General features: G+C 41.3%; 1 protein-coding gene across 3 annotated transcripts in view; it reads left to right on the top strand.

Moving 5' to 3' along the window:
• psip1a (PC4 and SFRS1 interacting protein 1a) overlaps positions 1 to 19,828 on the top strand; it is a 594,174-nt gene that overhangs the window by 246,614 nt on the left and 327,732 nt on the right. The gene's annotated exons all lie outside the window — the stretch shown is intronic.

Genomic DNA, 19,828 nt, shown 5'->3' on the forward strand with positions numbered 1-19,828 from the left:
TATCCTGGAGTCAAACTGGTGCCCCCTTCATTCTCCCAGTCAACATATCTTTACCTGCACAGTACCTACCTTCTCTGCATTGTGCGGTCACGCTGGTTTCAAGCAGCCATCTTGAGACGGCAGCAGCATCAGCGCAGCCGTTCTTTAAAGGATCGTAAAATCAAAACAGGAGCAGTTAGAAAAACTCTTCGCGCAACTTTTAATCAGAACGGTTCAATCTCTTTCCTGTGCGAGTTTGAAGCCGACACAACAAATGCGCTGAGAGGAGATAATGTTTGAAAAAAGGTGACGGGTTTTTACAAAACTTTTGTTTTGAAGGGGTAATTGCCAACTTCTTCTTGATTTTTGATTAAAAAATGTCAATTAATGAAATGTAGGCCTAAGTGAGACCTACATAGAGGTTTTCGTTTCATGTCTCTACGACATTCCGACCGGAAGTTACAAGCAGTTTTGTCTGTGTTTTCTTCATAGGAGCAGTTTTACTGTATATTCCTAGGGGGTGCTAGAGCGCAATTTTTTTTTTTTTATTAGATCGCAATTTTCACCATTTCTGATGTGTTTGTCCAGTTTGGTTAGTTTTGAAGCATTTTAAAGGGTTAAATTACAGTTCAAAGAGGCAAAAATTACATTTTTTGGAAACTTTTGTTTTGAAGGGGTGTTTTCCAACTTCCTGTTGATTTTTGCTGAAGGATGTTATTTTATTAAATGTAGGTTTAAGTCTGACCTACATAGAGGTTATTGTTTCATGTCCCTACGACATTCCTAACGGAAGTTAAAAGCAGTTTTGTCTGTGTTTTTTCGTTGGGGGGCGTAATAGCGCAATTTTGAGTTTTGGGGTTTAGATGTTCCGTATTTTTCGGAGTACACGTCGCTCCGAAAATGCATAATAGAGAAGGAAAAAAACATATATATGTAACATTTTGGGGGGAAATTTATTTGATAAAATCCAACACCAAGAATAGACATTTGACAGGCAATTTAAAATTAAAGCTACAAGCAACGATGGACGGGACCGACTTTGCTGGTGTTTCCTCCCTTTACCCATTCAACATATCTTTACCTGCACATTACTTACCTTCCCTGCATCCTGGGGTCACACTGGTGCTTCTTTCTGTCACCCATACATGCTGGTGCTTCCTGCCATCACCCAGACAACATATCTTTACCTGCACATTACCTACCTTCTCTGTATCCTGGAGTCAAAATGGTGCCTCCTTCATTCTCCCAGTCAACATATCTTTACCTGCACAGTACCTACCTTCTCTGCATTGTGCGGTCACGCTGGTTTCAAGCAGCCATCTTGAGACGGCAGCAGCATCAGCGCAGCCGTTCTTTAAAGGATCGTAAAATCAAAACAGGAGTAGTTAGAAAAACTCTTCGCGCAACTTTTAATCAGAACGGTTCAATCTCTTTCCTGTGCGAGTTTGAAGCCGACACAACAAATGCGCTGAGAGGAGATAATGTTTGAAAAAAGGTGACGGGTTTTTACAAAACTTTTGTTTTGAAGGGGTAATTGCCAATTTCCTCTTGATTTTTGCTGAAAAATGTCAATTAATGAAATATAGGCCTAAGTGAGACCTACATCGAGGTTTTTTGTTTCACGTCTCTACGACATTCCGACCGGAAGTTACAAGCAGTTTTGTCTGTGTTTTCTTCCTGGGAGCAGTTTTGTCTGTGTTTTATTCCTGGGGGTGGTAGAGCGCAATTTGAAGTTTTGGGGTTTGTTTTTTTATTAGATCGCAATTTTCGCCATTCCTGATGTGTTTGTCCAGTTTGGTGAGATTTGAAGCTGTGGTGGGCGTGGCCTGCGCACCTGCAGAGAAGCGGGGTGTGGCTTCGAGGTTGGCGACAAGTGAGTGGATGACACAGCTGAAAGTGGTCATCTAATCACCTGTCGTTCTGTTAAAAGGCCGCAGTCGGGAGGCGGCGGCAGTTGGAGTTGGAGCACACGGCAAGAAAGAAAGAGACAATTGCCGGGAAACACATGAAGGACATTTGGCTAAAGCAGATGAAAGACAGTTTTGTTGTAAAATAAAACAAGACTCAAACCCGAGTCAAAGATGAAATTTTTTAGGATTTTTTGGTTTTGAAGGGGTGTTTTTGTTGCGATCCGTTACTCGGATCTTCACATATTGTTTATTGTTCCATTGTCTCATTCTCCATCTGACCAGCTGACTTCCTGTTTTGTCTGTCACTCACCTGGTTCTTTCTTGATTTCTCCCTATATAAGCCTTCCTCTTTTCTTCGTTCAGTCTGGTTTCATAATTTGCTTTTTAGCAACAGTATTGACTGACTTCACGTAAGTATATTCTCGCTAGCTTTTCACGCTTAACCTTTGTTTTATTCCAGCTCTCATGCTGATGAATTGTTTTTCCTTTTTGTGTGCCTTTGTGCCAGTCTTAGTTTTCGATTCCTGGCTTTTATGCTAGCGCCCTTGGTTTATTTTGTCTGTTAGCTCCAGTATTTTTGTTCGTAGCCTGCTTTTAAATTTAATAAATCATTTAAACTTACCATTGCTTTGTTCTTGTCGACGCATCCACGGAGGGACAAACCCGACATTACTATGCCAATCAGTCATTACAGTTTGCCAACTTTCTGTTGATTTTTGCTGAAGGATGTCAGTTTATGAAATGTAGGTCTAAGTCAGACCTACATAGAAGTTTTTGTTTCATGTCTCTACGAGTTTCCTAAAAGACGTTAAAAGCAGTTTTGTCTGTGTTTTTTCCGAGGGGGCGCTAGAGGGCAATTTTGAGTATTGAGTTTGGATTTTTTTATTAGATGACAATTTTTGCCAGTCCTGTGTGTAAAATTTGGTGAGTTTTCAAGCATGTTAAGGGGGTCAAATTACAGCTCAAAGAGGCAGCGGTATAATAATAATAAAACCTTAGAAATACAATAAGGTCCTCTGTCCCAAAGGGACATTCGTTCCCAAATAAATAAAGAATAGTGAAGAACAGGCTGAATAAGTGTAGGTTATATGAGGCATAAATAACCAACTGCTATGTTAACCTAACATATTATGGTAAGAGTCATTCAAATAACTAGAACATATAGAACATGCTACTAGTTTACCAAACTATCTCTCACTCCTAATCCATAAATCCCATGAAATCTTCTTCCTCGATGTCGTTTCTAAACAACTCTGCCAACTTCAAAGGTATGCGCCGCTTCCTCTTGTGGTTTTCTGCTGCATATTTCACTACATCCAGTTTGTAATCTGCAGTACATGATTTCCTTTTCAACGCCATTTTTGTTCAGCCCTTCTCACTTTTTAGAAGTTACCGCCAACGATGAAATGAGCCATTTTAATAGCTACGGCAGTAGCATATAGCATATAGCAGTTAGCATTCCATGACCCACAATGCACTTCTGCCATGACCCTCCCCCGCCGAATTCTTATTGGTCGACGTGTGAGTGACGATTGCTGACATTTTCTTCTTCTCTTCCGCGAATGAGATACATAATATTATTTGATATTGTACGGTAATGTGTCAATAATTTCACACATAAGTCACTTCTGAGTATAAGTCTCACCCCCGGCCAAACTATGAAAAAAAACTGCGACTTATAGTCCGAAAAATACGGTATATTTTGGATCATATGAATTTGCATTATACGTTTAAAATGATTACAGTCCACAATAGCAGGATAGAATTAACCACAGACATTGTCAACCGTACATAGAACACTAAATAAAAAAATATACAAAAAATATAATATATCAGTATTTGTTATATACTGTATATATAATAGGTAAATATTACATATAAGTTATATTTTATGTTGCTAGTATGGTACACTAAATGGGCCCTAGTGTGTGAATGTGAGTGTGAATGTTGGCCTTGCGATGAGGTGGCGACTTGTCCAGGGTGTACGCCGCCTTCCGCCCGAATGCAGCTGTGATAGGCTCCAGCAACCCCCCACCATTCGAAAGGGACAAGCGGTAGAAAATAGAGGGGTGTATGGGTACATTTTTTAACTGCATTATAATTTCCATCCTTTGTAACTGAGCGACCGTGTGGAAGAATTTCCATTGTGGATCAATAAAGTTTGTCTAAGTCGAAATGAAATGACTGAAAGGATAGATTTTTTTTTTTTTGTACATTCATCAAAATCACAAAGTTCCACATTCATGGTCAAGTTGGAACTGCCACTTAAAAGGTCCAATTAAGTGTCTAAATTACAAATGTAAAATTATTGTTGAATAGTATTGTAGTATAACATGTAATACATAAAATTTAGAAATGTCATTTTTTTTAATCAATCATATATTATATTTACTATACTTCTTTACTTATCATCATCTTAAATATTCATTAATAATCAATGGTTACATTTAGCATTTTTGAGTGCTTGTAGAAAAGGATTCAAAGTATTTAATTTTTTTATTTTCCGTTTTATAGTTAATATTTATTATTTGTAAAATGATACCATGTTACTACCTCCGGGACAAAAATTATGAAAATTGAAAACAGTCATGACGTGGGGGTTTTCGTAGCTTAATGCGAGGATTGTTTTCCCAGGAAGCAAACGGACTATTCTGGACCATGCGTGAAGGTTTGAACATATTTAATTATTCACTATCAAATATGTACAAACAAAAAGGCGCACAAGGCGAAGGGACTACCTGGCATAGCATGAAGCAAACATTGGCATGAAACCAGCATGAAACTATCAATACAAAGTAGGAATCTATGGCATGAACAGAGCAAATACAGAGTAAAGGTCCCCAGGCCAACTCACTGGCAAAAACAGGCTTAAATAATACTCTCTGATTAGAGCAGGTTCGCGATCCGAACACAAGAGGCAGGTGAAACTAATGAGTCGTCATGGTAACTGAAGAAGGGAGCGTAAACAGGAACTAAAAGAGTCCAAAACTAACAGAAAATAAGCAACAACATGATCCAGACCACAGATCATGACAGAAAACAATTTTAAAATAGAATTAGTTCAAGTTAAAAGTTAAAATACCGATGATTGTCTCACACACATACACACTAGGTGTGGCGAAGTTGTTCTCTGCATTTGACCCATCACCCTTGATCACCCCCGGGAGGTGAGGGGAGAAGTGAGCAGCAGCAATGGCCACGCCCGGGAATCATTTTTGGTGATTTAATCCCCAATTCCAAACCTTGATTAGTATTATTTAACGTAATTTCACATGGTCTTTTTTGAGCTTTTTGCCTATTAAAGGGTGACCTTAAAGCCATAACCACGGTGAACTCTCATAGGCACTGATTTTATTGTTTAGTACCGCTAATACTCATATTTGTCAACACTCCCGATTTTCATTGCCCCTCTCGAATGTTTCCCGGGATAAACATTCTCCCGAATTTCTCCCGATTTCCAACAATATTGGGGGCGTGCCTTAAAGGCACTGCATTTAGCGTCCTCTAAAGGCACTGCATTTAGCGTCCTCTACAACCGTCACATCTGCTTTTCCTCCGTACAAACAGCGTGCCGACCCCTGTCACATGATATATGTGGCTTCTACACACACATATGTGAATGCAAACGCATACTTGGTCAACGGCCATACAGGTCACACTGAGGGTGGCCGTATAAACAACTGTAACACTGTTACAAATATGCGCCACATTGTGAACCCACACCAAACAAGAATGACAAACACATTTCAGGAGAACATCCGCAGCGTAACACAACATAAACACAACAGAACAAATACCCAGAACCCCTTGCAGCACTAACACTACAATATACACCACCCAATACCACCAAACTCCGCCCACCTGAGCCTCGACATTAATGAACTAGCATCCCAGAAAAGATGGCAGGTATCTGGCTTGGGCACATCAGATTAGATCAGTGTGTCGCAGTAAAAAGGCCTGAATGGTTGACCAAGGGTTTCGAATTTATTAGCCTGTGGAAAAAATAAATGTTGATATTTAACTCAGTAGGCTGCAAATAAAAAAGAGGCAATCCAATATTGTATTTAAATTTTATTTAACATACCATTGATGTTTTTTACTTTGTTTTGTGAAAGTTGATTTTGCACTATTAAGTTATATTAGCGTTGCTTGATCCATATTCAGTGTTAAAGCAAATCAGTGTAGCAAACTGAGCAATAATTAACGTTTTATTCATGCACTTTCTCTTGCTACTTCAAGGCTTGAATGTTGGATTCATTCATTATTGTTATTTTATTCTCAAATTTATTATTAGCCTGTGAAAAAGTTAATTTTGATATTTACCTCAGAAGGCTGCAAATAGAAAAGAGGCATTCAATTTCTATTAAAATTGTATTTGTTATGCCATTGATATTTTTGAATTATTATTATTATTATTTGAAACTCGATTTTGCGTGACACTATAAATATTCAATGCAAAACTTGTTTGGGTCCCTATTAAAAGGTTACTTTGTTCAACCTTGGCCCGCGGCTTTGTTCGGTTTTAAATTTTGGCCCACTCTGTATTTGAGTTTGACACCCCGGGTTTAGCACCTCTCTGTGTGCACTTTTGACTTTCCACCCACAGTCTGAATGTTTCTATATATAATATAATATTTAATATTTATGTGACGGATCTGTGTTGCAGGGTTCTTGTCAGGACCGACAGACTGCGGGCAGGCTGGATGCCAAGGTTACAATGTATTTTTATTTTCAATATTACAAAGTCTTTTTTTCTCTTCAACTCCCTCTCAAAGTCTTTCCTCCCCTGGCTTTTCAGCCCCCCCTGGCTTTTCAGCACCCTCCTGCAGTCACCAAGGCTGCTAATAAAGAGACAGGTGATTGGATAACTTGTTATCCACAATATCCACCCACCTGGCATCTGCTTCACAGCCGGCTCCTGCACATGCCCTGCCCGCAGGTGACGCGTGGACCACGCCCCTTCCACAATTTAATATTGAAACAACACATTCAGAGCATTCGTTCTCAGGACTGGTCTTTGCACCTTACCTCCTTTTGCACTATTTTTCTTTTATTCCTTCCTATGTTTTGCATATTTATACAGTGTCGCACTGATACTGGAGTTGCCTTTGATCTCATTGTACCTGTGTACAGTGACATTAAAACCCCCGCACTCTTTTTTTTACGAAGCCACGCTGTTGTAACACGTACTGAATGTGGCTTAGCATTGTCTTGCTGAAATAAGCAGGGGCGTCCATGAAAAAGACGGCGCTTAGATGGCAGCATATGTTGTTCCAAAACCTGTATGTACCTTTCAGCATTAATGGTGCCTTCACAGATGTGTAAGTTACCCATGCCTTGGTCACTAATGCACCCCCATACCATCACACATGTGTAAGTCACCCATGCCTTGGGCACTAATGCACCCCCATACCATCACAGATGCTGGCTTTTCAACTTTGCGTTGAAAACAGTCTTGATGGTTCGCTACCCCTTTGGTCCGGATGACACGAATATTTCCAAAAACAATTTGAAATGTGGACTTGTCAAATCACAGAACACTTTTCCACTTTGCATCAGTCCATCTTAAATGATCTCGGGCCCAAAGAAGCCGGCGGCGTTTCTGGATGTTGTTGATAAATGCCTTTTGCTTTGCACAGTAGAGCTTTAACTTGCATTTACAGATGTAGCGACAAACTGTATTTAGTGACAGTGGTTTTCTGAAGTGTTCCTGAGCCCATGTGGTGATATCCTTTAGAGATTGATGTCAGTTTTTGATACAGTGCCGTTTGCGGGATCGAATGTAATGGTCGTTCAATGTTGGTTTCCAGCCATGCCGCTTACGTGGAGTGATTTCTCCAGATTCTCAGAACCTTTTGATGATATTATGGAGCGTAGATGTCAAAATCCCTAAATTTCTTGCAATTGCACTTTGAGAAAGGTTGTTCTTAAACTGTTTGACTATTTGCTCACGCAGTTGTGGACAAAGGGGTGTACCTCGCCCCATCCTTTCTTAGGAAAGACTGAGCATTTTTGGGAAGCTGTTTTTATATCCAATCATGGCACCCACCTGTGGGATGTTCCAAATAAGTGTTTGATGAGCATTCCTCAACTTTATCAGTATTTATTGCCACCTTTCCCAACTTCTTTGTCACGTGTTGCTAGCATCAAATTCTAAAGTTAATGATTATTTGCAACAAAAAAAAAATGTTTATGAGTTTGAACATGAAATATGTTGTCTTTGTAGCATATTCAACTGAATATGGCTTGAAAAGGATTTGCAAATCATTGTATTCTGTTTATATTTACATCTAACACAATTTCCCAACTCATATGGAAACAGAGTTTCCACGCTTCGTCTGCGTGCTGTCATCTTATCTTAAAAAGTTTTCTTCCTTTTTCTTTTACATTTTTACTGGGCTTTTTTGATCCTTTGTGAATTTTACTCTCATTCCGTTTCTAGACACAAAGCACTTCCTGTCCCTCCTGACGCCAATTTTTCTCATGCCTTCTTCTTGGCATCACAGTACGGCCGTGTCAGCGGTCGGAGTCGCCACATGATACATCAAGGCGAGCGTCCGCACTGCACCATCGGTCGCATCCGTTCATCCAGAGAAGAACTGCACCGTCTTGGGCTCCAGGCGATCCCTGATCAAGTGACATGTGATGAGACCACTTCAAGGCCGGTAAGAGTGGCCCCGGCCCCTTCCTACTTCAAAGCCGAAAGCAGCCCCTGGCAGTGGAACCTGTGCAAGGTTTTTGTTCGCTTGCTGGTCCTCTTCTCCTTCCCATAAGGCTGTCAACGTCAAAGCATGAGTGAGTCTGGTCAATGTTTGAGCCCCTACCTCCATCCCTGCCTTTAAAATTTGCTCTGCAGAAGTTGCATGACTGCTCCGGGATGACAGGTCAAAATCGCACACATCCTGCTGGCTAAAGAAGGGTAAGAAGCCTTCAGCGATCGGTAAACTCTCGAATGAACACGCTGAGCGTATCTTCCTAGCTATAAACAATAACCGCTAGTGTGTATTCACAAATACATTTAAAGGCCTACTGAAATGAGACGTTCTTATTTAAACGGGGATAGCAGGTCCATTCTATGTGTCATACTTCATCATTTGGCGATATTGCCATATTTTTGCTGAAAGGATTTAGTAGAGAACATCCACGATAAAGTTCGCAACTTTTGGTCGCTAATAAAAAAGCCTTGCCTTTACCACAAGTAGCAGACGATGTGCGAGTGACGTCACGGGTTGTAGGGCTCCTCACATCCTCACATTGTTTACAATCATAGCCAGCAGCAGCTACAGCTATCCGGACCAAGAAAACGACAATTTCCCCATTAATTTAAGCGAGGATGAAAGATTCGTGGATGAGGAAAGTGAGAGTGAAGCACTAGAAAAAAAAAAGAGGAGAAAAAAAAGGGCGGCGGCAGGCGGCGTTTCAGATGTAATTTGACACATTTACTAGGATAATTCTGGAAGATCCCTTATCTGCTTATTGTTTTAATAGTGTTTTAGTGAGATTGTAAAGTCATACCTGAAAGTCGGATGGCTGCGGTGAACGGCAGTGTCTCTCAGAGAAGCCGAGGAGCCAAGATCACAGCTGCCTTTTTGAGATGCAGGATGAGCTCCAATAATCCACTGAAGTCTCCGGTAAGAGTCGACTTATTACAATTTTCCCATCCAAAAAAGTTGCTGGTTGACATAGAGAAACATGTTCGCTTGACCGCTCTGTGTTAAAGCTTCACGACAAACAAACACCGACTGTGTTTCGGTTGCTGAAGGCAGCTGCAATCCACCAACAGCATTCTTCTTTGACGTCTCCATTATTTATTGAACAAGTTGCAAAAGATTCAGCGACACAGATGTCCAAATTACTGTGTAATTATGTGATGAAAAGAGACGACTTTTAGCCGTGTGTGGTGCTGGGCTAATATGTCCGCTACAACCCGAGACGTCACAAACACGCGTCATCATTTTCAACAAGAAACTCCGCGGGAAATTTAAAATTGCAATTTAATAAACTAAAAAGGCATGTGTTGCAATGTTAATATTTCATCATTGATATATAAACTATCCGACTGCGTGGTCGCTAGTAGTGGCTTTCAGTAGGACTTTAAGTGCGGTAGTTTTTTCCCTTTCCAAGATAAATAAGTGATAGAGGGCTTAACTTTGCCAAAGGGGACCTTGGATTTTTTTTTTTCACCCTGTGGGCATGGCAGTCTTCATTTCCCCGCCTTGCATGATATTCCCAGACGTTATTCAGGAGTTGTGATTGAGTCTCACCTATTGGAGTTCTATCTGACAGCCAGACTGCTTTATCTGCTCGGGCTGATAACTGGGCCGGCTTTCCCAAACAGAGAACGCTATAGATACAGAGACTCCGAGTGCTCATATATTCTCATCTCCTCTGGTCTTTCCTCAAAGATTTGCCACGTCTTCATCACGCCTGACCCGGGTAACGTGTTGCTCTCTCCCTGGCGCTCCAGCTGAGAGCGCTGCTATAAACTTGACAGCGGCCTCTGCCCAGCTTGTGTCCGTCAGAGCGGTGGAAAGAAAGGCCAAGCAACACTTAATGGTCAATACCGAACACCTGACGGTCAATCAATCAATGTTATATAGTCCTAAATCACAAGTGTCTCAAAGGGCTGCACAAACCACAACGACATCCTCGGTAGGTTTGAATTCAGAAGTCTTTAACTGAATGGCTAGAACGAAGTTCGTGGCAAAAACTGCCATTTGTCCTGTGGGTTTTATGTTTTTGGGAGGTCTCGGTGCAGACGGAAGAATGTGGGTCGGATAAAGTGAAAAGTTAAAGTACCAATGATTGTCTAACACACTCTGGTTGTGGTGAAATGTGTCAGGTTCAAACACTGATGACATCTATTAACCAGACAAGAAGCAAGGAATCATGCAGAGACAGAGTTCAATTTAGCTCATGAGGAGAACGCATGGCGCTGAACACTTAGTCACAGTCTTGCCCTACGCTCTAAGGTTCAGCTCCCGCGTCCCTCTTTTTTTCCAGTCAACATCACTGAGGCCGGCTCTAAAAGGAGTGGTCACATATATTATGCAAAGCAGGTCCAGGGCGCACAGTACGTGACGGAATGGGCTGGGGGTCTTGTGATTTCGGCTTGTCCCCGCTTGGTCTGCATGTTGTTATTTTATCTGGGGGGGGTGGGGGTGGGGGGTTGCAGGGTTTTTCGTAGTCATCATTGTCACTGTCACCGACGTCCCACTGGGTGTGAGTTTTTCCATGCCCTTATGTGGGCTCTACCGAGGATGTCGTAGTGGTTCGTGCAGCCCTTTGAGACACTTGTGATTTAGGGCTATATAAATAAACATTGATTGATTGATCTTCGTTGAGGTCCTTGAAGTCTCTGCTTCGTCTGCATGCTGTCATCTTATCTTCGTTGAGGTCCTTGAAGTCCTTGGCTGTTAGCGAGCTAAAACACAGATAACAGGCAAGAAGTTTTGTCCTTGCATTGATTGGAAAAAGTCTATCTTGAGCACAGTAGCTAATAACTAAAGCGACGGACTTTAAGATTACTAAAAGTAGTGTGATAATATATATCCATGATTATTCCAACAAATGTGTCCTCTGCATTTGACCCATTCCCTTGATCATCCCCTGGGAGGTGAGAGGAGCAGTGAGCAGCATCAGTGGCCACGCCCGGGAATCATTTTTGGTGATTAAACCCCTCAATTCCAACCCTTGATGCTGAGTGTCAAGCAGGGAGGTAATGGCTCCCATTTTTCTGGTCTTTGGTATGACTCAGCCGGGGTTTGAACTCACGACCTACCGATCTCAGGGCGGACACTCTAATCAGCACGGCTAATTGCGGTTTCTGGTACTGTATGTGTAACAGGCACATATGGGGTGGTACCCCAGTATTTGCCAACAAATCCATGTATTGTCACAATGTCATCCTGGAACAATTTTAAATGTTTTACTTGAATTCATGTCATATATTTGCCCAAAACTTGGTAACACCTCTTGGGGTCTCCGCACTCATTTTTCTACTGACGTAATCATTGATCTGATCACAGACAGTCTAACAGTTAAGGTCAAAATGAATTGCATAATTCATCTTTAAAGGGGAACATTATCACAATTTCAAAAGGGTTAAAAACAATAAAAATCAGTTCCCAGTGGCTTGTTGTATTTTTTGAAGTTTTTTTCAAAATTTTACCGGTCCCGGAATATCCCTAAAAAAAGCTTTAAAGTGCCTTATTTTCACTATCTTCGAAACCACTATCCATTTCCCTGTGACGTCACACAGTGCTGCCAATGTAAACAAACAATGGGAATACCACCGCAAGATATAGCGACATTAGCTCGGATTCAGACTCGGATTTCAGCGATTTAAGCGATTCAACAGATTACGCATGTATTGAAACAGATGGTTGGAGTATGAAAGTATTGAAGACGAAACTGAAGCTATTGAGCGAATAGCTATTGACGCTATTCATAGCCATAGCATGGCCGAATAGCTGCGTTAGCATCGCCGGTAAAATGTGCGGACCAAACGATCAGGACTTTCGCATTTTGTGATAATGGAGCAACTTAAATCCATCGATTGGAAAGTGTTTGTTTCGCATTAAATGCGGGTGGAAGGAAACGTAATATAGTTGCAAATGCATCTACAGGTTATCCATACATCTCTGTGCCATGTCTGCTTTAGCACCGCCGGTAAATAGCATGTTAGCATCGATTAGCATAGCATGTTAGCATCGATTAGCTGGCAGTCAACATCAACAAAACTCACTTTTGTGATTTCGTTAACTTTATCGTCGCAAATGCATCTGCAGGTTATCCATACATCTCTGTGCCATGTCTGCTTTAGCACCGCCAGTAAATAGCATGTTGGCGTTGATTAGCGTAGCATGTTAGCATCGATTTGCTGGCAGTCACGCCGCGACCAAATATGTCTGATAAGCACATAAGTCAAAATCAACAAAACTCACCTTTCTGATTTTGTTGACTTTATCGTTGCAAATTCATCTGCACGTTATCCATACATCTCTGTGCCATGTCTGTCTTAGCATCGCCGGTCAAATGTGGAGACACTCTGGCACATTCAATGGGGGTCTGGCGGCAGACACTTTGGCATCTTGGGGCCAGTGGTGCAACTTGAATCCCTCCTTGTTAGTGTTGTTACACCCTCCGACAACACACCGACGAGGCATGATGTCTCCAAGGTTCCAAAAAATAGTCGAAAAAACGGGAAATAACAGAGCTGAGACCCAATGTTTACAATGTGTTGAAAATGAAAATGGCGATTACCTCGGCGACGTCACATTCTGACGTCATCGCTAAAAGACCGATAAACAGAAAGGCGTTTAATTCGCCAAAATTCACCCATTTAGAGTTCGGAAATTGGTTAAAAAAATAGATGGTCTTTTTTCTGCACCATCAAGGTATATATTGACGCTTACATAGGTCTGCTGATAATGTTCCCCTTTAAGGGGAACTGCACTATTTTGGAATTTTGCCTATAGTTCACAATATAATGCATTATATGTAATGATTTTCTACTTTGCGTTCCCCTGATCACGACAGATCCTCTTGTAAGCCCGGTAGTCAGGTTTGACAATTGTTTTATTTTGCTCACACACAGCAACAACACCCTCCTCTGCGACTTTCCAGTCTCTCTAGCGTGTCTGTCCAGTGTGTGTGTGTCCAGTTCACCAGTAACTCCAACTCCCAACGTGTGTGCTGCTAATAACGGCGACAGGGGATTAGATAACAAGTCCCAGCTGGGCAATCTAATCACCTGTCTGCTGTGTTTCAAAGCCGACCCTGGCACACCTCGCTCTGTGGCAGGCCCGCTGGCCACGCCCCCCTCCACACATGGTCGTAGGCTACATGATTTATGCGTAACGTCGTGGTTGCGTAACGTGGGTTGGCTCATAGAACCGCACTGTGCTCTGAAAGCTGGTGATGTTTGTACATGGAAGAGAATAAAGTGCGTTGGGTTGGATGCAACATGGGGTTATGCTGAATGAAATGTGGCGGTAATTTTACTGTCGGCCTATGCGATATCTGACATATTATTTTATATAATTATTTCGATTGGTCGAACTAGACATTTTAGCAGGGTAATGCCTACAACAGGGGTGTCCAAACTTTATCCACTGAGGGCTGCACACTGAAAAATCAAAGCAAGTGGGGGCCATTTTAATATTTTTTATTTTAAAAAACAATACAATATATGTATAAAAAGTATGCATTTCAGCCTCCACTCAGGCTTGATCCCAGGGACCTCAAAGGGTTTTGGTCAAAAAAATATAAAAAATGTGTCATTATTCAGTATTATTTTTTTATTATTATTCAAATTTTAAATCTCTACATCAACATTAAGTTCATCTGTCAAAATAATGATTTTAAAGACTTAAGTTGGATGCTCTTTTTGTCACAAAAAAATCTGTTTTTTTATGGAAAAATTAAAAAAAAATTTAAGTGGAATATTTGAAAATATATAATAATTGGAGCATTAAAAAGGTCATTAACTCATAACATCATTGATTTTAATTAATTATTATTTTTTGAGCATTGACACTTAAAAATTAAAGTGTTAGAAAATAAATTATAAATGTTTTTACTGTTTACTTTTAACACAATAATCTCGAGATCAACTTCAGATCTATCCGTCAATTATAAGTTGTATTATTTTTTGTTTGTTCGTTTTAGGCCTTTCTTTAAAAATAACAGCTCAGTTTTTTATATGGCAAACACAAAATATGCAACATTTTCCCCAAAAAATACCTCAAAGTGTAAAATTTAACGTGACGTAATTGGAGCCTTGAATAGGTCAATAATTCATATTGACATTGATTTTGATTCATTATTATTTTTTAAAGAAAGAAACAGCCTGCATGGCAGCTTTGTTTTATTAGAGTAAACATTGCAACATTTTTTTGTTACATTTCACCCGTTTGCTCCTTTATATGACTTTATATGTTTTAAACATTTTTCAATCATATTTTTAAAATGTGCCATGGGGCTGTTAAAAAATCGGGAGGGTTGGCAAGTATGAGGGGACTACAGAATTTTGACCGTGATTGCAGTACCATTTCTGTCCACATTACTACATATGGCTCCTTTAACATGAATCACTAAATGACAGTTAAAGGCCTACTGAAAGCCACTGCTAGCGACCACACAGTCTGATAGTTTATATATCAATGATGAAATATTAACATTGCAACACATGCCAATACGGCCGCTTTAGTTTACTAAATTGCAATTTTAAATTTTGCGCGGAAGTATCATGCTAAAACGTCGCGGTATGATGGACATTTTGTTCCAGCACCGTTCACAGCTATAAGTCGTCTCTTTTCATCGCATAATTCAACAGTATTATGGACATCTGTGTTGCTGAATCTTTTGCAATTTGTTCAATGAATAATGGAGACGTCAAAGAAGAAAGCTGTACGTGGGATGCGGTGTATTGCGGCCGCCTTTAGCAACACAAACACAGCCGGTGTTTCATTGTTTACATTCCCAAAAGATGACGGTGAAGCTTTACTATGGAACAGAGCAGTCAAGCGAACATGGTTCCCTACCACATGTCAACCGGCAAGTTTCGGTGAGAAAATTGTGGTAATAAGTCGGCTCTTATCGTAGACATGAGCGGAGAGCTTGAGTCGTTCCTCCTGCGCCTGTCAAAGAGGCAGCTGCGGACACTCTTGCCTCCCCCCCACCCCCCGACCGTCGGATAGTTCCACCGTGGAGGAGGGAACAAAAAAAAAAAAAAAATCTCAGCCCGGCCGCCTTCGTCTCGTCGAGAAATGTGGCTTCCCTTGGAGACACTGGCGGTCACCACACCCGTGGCCACACCCCTCCGACTTTCAGGTTGTACAGGTACAACTCACTAAAACACAAGTAACACAATAAGCAGATAAGGGATTTTGTAGAATTATCCTAGTAAATTTGTCTAATAACATCTAATTTTTTTTATTTATTACATTTTTTTCTAGCCCTTCACTCTCACTTTCCTCATCCACGAATCTTTCATACTCGCTCAAATTAATGGGGAAATAGTCGCTTTCTCGGTCCGAATCGCTCTCGCTGCTGGTGGCCATGATTGTAAACAATGTTCGGATGTGAGGAGCTCCACAACCCGTGATGTCACGCGCACATCGTCTGCTACTTCCGGTACAGGCAAGGCTTTTTTATCAGCGACCAAAAGTTGCAAACTTTATCGTCGATGTTCTCTACTAAAAAATATGGCGAAATGATGAAGTATGACACATAGAATGGACCTGCTATCCCTGTTTGAATAAGAACATCTCATTTCAGTAGGCCTTTAACTCCCAGATTTTAGGTGGTTAGCGTTAACGATGCAACTTTGACGGAAAGGTGAGGCGGGGTGTTCCTTACAGAGACTATCGGAGTCCATTTAAAAAGAGAGTGAGGCTTTAATATTTGGAGGCGTCTCAGTTCGGAGGAAGGCTCCGGAGCAAAGCAATGCTTGCTGGACCCTGACTGCGTGTGAGGCCTCAATTATTCATGCGGCGGTGCACATGTCAAGAGCTCACCGACACGCACAGCGGTGAGCCGGGCCTAGCGAGGGCACGTGGGCAATGCCCACAATGCACCTGGAGGAGGAACGCTCCTCTTCACTTGTTCTGGGATAAACAGACAACAAGGCTGCCTTCATAGTCTTTTATTTGTTTGTTACATGGCGGGAGTGTTGGTGCCGGTGGGTTTGGTCTTTTCAAGGCTCATCAGTTTGCTTGACTTTATTTCTCTCAACGAGCCATCATGCCCTCAGCGCTCTTAAGTCTGCTGTCTTTGCTGCCTCACGACACGTCTACATTTGTTCAGGCTCACCATCCACCACTTCTTCGCTTGTGTTTCTTTATAGCTGGAGAGGTATGACTCTGTATGCTGATTTAGCCGAGCTACATTTTATTTGATTTTTAATTTTTGGTCATTTATTCACGTCATTTTCTTTTGTGAACTTCCCCAAAAGTGTCTGTCATTGTAAATAGGTTCTGCTCTATTGTTTTCTATTACATACCTTTTTGTTTCCCTGGGGGGGTGATTTGGCGTTGCACCTGTGTGACCACCTTCAGTGAGCACTGACTCCTGCAGCTGCTAAGTCATCTTTATGTCTCTCTCCTTTTATTTTTTATAAACTTTTTGCTTGTCACTTTTAAAGTATTTTAAAGTGTTTTGTGGCATGCTGTTAAGCATACAGGTTAAATTCCCGAATTTTCGTATTATTTAAGTCAGGGGTGCCCATTTAAGTCTCATCTTAAAACTCATCTGTATACTCTAGCCTTTAAATAGACCTCCTTTTTAGACCAGTTGATCTGCCGCTTCTTTTCTTTCTCCTATGTCCCCCCCTCCCTTGTGGAGGGGGTCCGGTCCGATGACCATGGATGAAGTACTGACTGTCCAGAGTCGAGACCCAGGATGGACCGCTCGTCGGGACCCAGGATGGACCGCTCGCCTGTATCGGTTGGGGACATCTCTACGCTGCTGATCCGCTTGAGATGGTTTCCTGTGGACGGGACTCTCACTGCTGTCTTGGAGCCACTATGGATTGAACTTTCACAGTATCATGTTAGACCCGCTCGACATCCATTGCTTTCGGTCCCCTAGAGGGGCGGGGTTGCCCACATCTGAGGTCCTCTCCAAGGTTTCTCATAGTCAGCATTGTCACTGGCGTCCCACTGAATGTGAATTCTCCCTGCCCACTGGGTGTGAGTTTTCCTTGCCCTTTTGTGGGTTCTTCCGAGGATGTTGTAGTCGTAATGATTTGTGCAGTCCTTTGACACATTTGTGATTTGGGGCTATATAAATAAACATTGATTGATTGATTACGTCGATCGCGAGCTACCAGTCGATCCCGAGCCAGGCTTTTAAAAAGAATAGACCTAAAAATGAGTGATCATCAATCTTTACCAAGACGTCACTTAAATGACATTCACGGTACCGGAGGGTCTTGTGAGATGACGCTGGCTGCTGCAAGATCATTATTATGAAAATATGACCGAGAGGAAGGCGAGAAACACTTTTTATTTCAACAGACTCTCGCGCCGTCCCTTCCGTCAAAACTCTAAAGGCCGACTGCACATTTCCTATCTTTAGAGTTTTGACGGAAAGGACGGCGCGAAAGTCTGTTGAAATAAAAAGTGTTTCTCACCTTCCTCTCTGTCATTTTTTCATAATAATGAACTGGCAGCAGCCAGCGTCATCTCACAAGACCCTCGGGTGCCGTGAATGTCAATCAAGCAAGCTACGGAATTTGCAGACTCTCGCGCCGTACCTTCCGTCAAAACTCTAAAGGCCGACTGCACATTTCCTATCTTCACAATAAAAGCCCTGCTTCATGCTGCCTGCGCTAACTAAATACAGAGTCTCGGAAAACTGGCGTGCACAAGCGATCCCTCAGAAAGCTGGCGTGCACAAGAGACTCTTATTTTGTTAGCGCAGGCAGCATGAAGCAGGGCTTTTATTGTGAAGATAGGAAACGTGCAGTCGGCCTTTAGGGTTTTGACGGAAGGGACGGCGCGAAAGTCTGTTGAAATAAAAAGTGTTTCTCGCCTTCCTCTCTGTCATTTTTTCATAATAATGAACTGGCAGCAGCCAGCGTCATCTCACAAGACCCTCGGGTGCCGTGAATGTCAATCAAGCAAGCTACGGAATTTGCCGCCAATTTTTTTCTTGTAAAGTGTATGGAAGCTGGATGAATTAGATGCCAAAAACCAACCACTTTCATGTGGTATTGTACAGAAAGGACCACTTTTTTTCTCCTCCATTTGAAAATGTGGGCGTTATCATCATTACTGTCTGATTCCAATCAATGCAAGTCATCAGAATCAGGTAATACACCAACTTATATTCTTGTCTTTGTGAAAGAAAGACATCTATATGTGTTACACATGCTTGTATTATCATTAAACACATTTAACTTGTTTACAAAAATGTCTCTTTCATAAATAAATAAATATAAATGATATATATAAATGAGGTAGATCCCCTCGAGTTGGTCAATTGAAAAGTAGCTCGCCTGCAGAAAAAGTGTGACACACCCCCCGCGGTCGACTGGTAGCTCGCGATCGACGTAATGGGCACCCCTGCTGTGGACTGTATGTGACGCCCTTTTCTTTTTGTCCCTATGAAAAAGGTATGTCTGTTAATAAGTTTTGGCATTGTTTATTATAAGTAAAAACATATATAAAATGAGTTGATGTGAGTGGGGAGAAAAAGAGGTGATTTGCTACACATAATAAGGACCCTTTTTTTTTCCTAATGTATATTTTTGCTGTCTGCTGATGTATATACTTTATATACTGTTTTTTTATTTCAATTCATTTGTTTTGGACTATTTTGTGCTTTGTTTGCCTTTTTATTATTTTTATTATTTTATTATTATTATTGTTGTTTCCCCCCCTAGGAAGAGACAAAAAACAGACTGCTTGTAACTTCCGTTAGGAATGTCGTAGAGACATGAAACAAAAACCTCTGTGTAGGTCTGACTTAGACCTACATTTCCAATAAACACTTCTGTACCTAAAATCAACAGGAAGTTGGCAAAAACCCCTTCAAAACAAAATTTTCGCAAAATATGCCTTTTTTGCCTCTTTGAACTGAAATTTGACCCCCTTAAAATGCTTCAAAGTGCAAGTTAGAGCTATACAATGCCAAGCGAAAGCCATTTATCAACAACATCCAGAAACGCAAATCTATAATTTGACCCCCTTAACATGCTTCAAAACTCACCAAATTTTACACACACATCAGGACTGGTTAAAATTGCCATCCAATAAAAAAAACAAACCCCAAAAATGAAAATTGTGCTCTAGCGCCCCCTAGGAAAATAAACTGATAAAACTGCTTGTAAATTCTGTTAGGAATGTCGTAGAGTGATGAAACAAAAACTTCTATGGAGGTCTGACTAAGATCGGGACTCGGGACACGGCGGCGGCGGCGGCGGCCAACGG

Source organism: Nerophis ophidion, linkage group LG20, assembly GCF_033978795.1.
Source record: "Nerophis ophidion isolate RoL-2023_Sa linkage group LG20, RoL_Noph_v1.0, whole genome shotgun sequence".
Lineage (NCBI taxonomy): Eukaryota > Metazoa > Chordata > Actinopteri > Syngnathiformes > Syngnathidae > Nerophis > Nerophis ophidion.